The sequence below is a fragment of the Rhagoletis pomonella genome, unplaced genomic scaffold (assembly GCF_013731165.1).
Source record: "Rhagoletis pomonella isolate Grant_MI unplaced genomic scaffold, Rhpom_1.0 Rhpom_scaffold_00007, whole genome shotgun sequence".
NCBI lineage: Eukaryota > Metazoa > Arthropoda > Insecta > Diptera > Tephritidae > Rhagoletis > Rhagoletis pomonella.
In genome coordinates this window covers 9,378,195-9,380,277 of record NW_023458561.1, presented here as the reverse complement: position 1 = coordinate 9,380,277, position 2,083 = coordinate 9,378,195, and positions in this window count along the sequence as shown.

The following is a 2,083-nucleotide window of genomic DNA, read 5'->3' as shown; positions in this document are numbered from 1 at the left end:
TTTCGCTTATAGAAAGAAAAAATCCGCCACCGTGTGCATCAACTATATGTTACATGATCTTGCCATACTCAAAAACCAAGGCTTAAAAACTATTATCTTATCAACTGACATCAGTAATGCTTATAACTGTGTCAGTCTGGTACAACTTAAAACAGTCATGACTAGTATCGGTTTACATCCGACTTACATTAAATTTATTTCCAACTTTTTGGCTTTAAGAAAATTGGTTCTGGGGGTGGACACCATTGATATAAATGATGGCCTCCCACAAGGAAGTTGTCTCTCACCCCTGCTATTCAACATTTACACAAAACAACTACACTCCATTGAAGACACCAATACCAAAGTGTATCAATTTGCGGACGACTTCGTATTGATGTCGTCTCATCACAATCTAGATAAGGCGGTTCTCAATCTACAGGAAAAAATTAACAACTTTTCAAACCTTTGTAACAATCTAAATCTATCTCTCAACTCAGACAAGACTAAAGTCATATACTTCTCCAAAGGCAACAAAAAAACCATAAATATAATGTTTCTAAATCAAAGACTAGAGCAGGTCAACGCTCTTAAATTCCTGGGCAGGCATATCAGTGCGTCATTAGCTGTTAGCGAACACTATAATGATGTACTTAAAAAATCGCAAAGAAACTCAAATCTGTTTAAGTGCATAACCACTGTAAGAGCAGGTCTTCATCCAAAGGTTGCCATCAACTACTACCGCACCATAGTGAGAAGTAAGATAGAATACAGCAGATCCTCCATGTCAAATTGTGCCAAAACAACAAATAAAAAGATCCAAACATACCAGAATAGTTTTTTAAGAAGAAGTCTTGGCTTAAACCCCTCTACACCAGTTATCCTCATTTATGCGGTAGCAAATGAACTCCCACTTGCCGAAAGAGCCTATTGGCTCACTGCAAAAGAGCTAATTACCAACATCACCTTTGATGAATCTTTCAAAGAGCAACTATTCAATGGTCCCAGTGTGAACTCCAGTTATAGCTTCATTTTCAAAAAATTTAGACACATCTTTGACAACCTCAGGACAACTGATCAACCTGTTCCTTATAACTCTAGGCTTAGTATAATTACTAAAACCCTCTATAACAAAAAATCTGATGTTCCTAGTGAAACTATCAGAACCATTTATAGACAAATGGTTCATGATTATGACTTGACTGGTTACAAAATCTTCTATACTGACGCCTCAGTTTGCAGTGTAGCTACTGGAGTAGCAATTTACAACTATTCTGACAAAACTAAACAATCCTTCAAGCTGAACTTTAAATCTTCCTCCAGTTTTGGAGAAACCTTAGCGATCTTAAAAGCCATACAGCAGGCTAAACTACACAATCATAGAAAAATAGTAATTTTCTCGGACAGTCTAGTGGCATGTTTATTATTAAGCAAAAAAAGAACTCAAAACTATATCATCTGTGATATTCATAAAACTATACTGGAAGCAGACTTTGACAGGGTGACCATAATATGGACACCAAGCCATAAGGGGATTCCTGGCAACGAAACAGCCGATGAACTAGCCAAGGATGCACTCAATTCTGATGATGAAACAATTGTCAACCTTACTAATGAGGAGGCCTAAGAAGTATCAAAAATGAAATTTATCACAAATGGTATGAAGATTTTCTAGCGTACTCAGCCCTCAAACCAAACCTCTTTTCGCAGATCTTCCCATGCGTATCAAAGGAAGCATGGTTCCACAACTCCTACTTAGGTGCCAAAGAGACCAAAATAATCAACCGCATTCTCACTGGATGCACTTACGACAGCGAATATCTCTACAGAATCAAAGCCAGGAACTCGAATATATGTAGATGTGGCATGCAAGATAGCTACATACATCAAACATTCCACTGCTCCTTTTTAAACAGCGCTCGGGAGGGCCTCAAAATCTTTCAAGATGGTGCCAACTTCCATGACATCCTTCACGATCTCAACCACAGCAAAATCACTCAACTTGCCAAATTTTTTCAAAAAGCTGAAATTAAATTTAAATTTTAACATCATTTCATACATCTTATTTTATACACCTCATTTTAAGTTTATCGGTGGTTCAGTA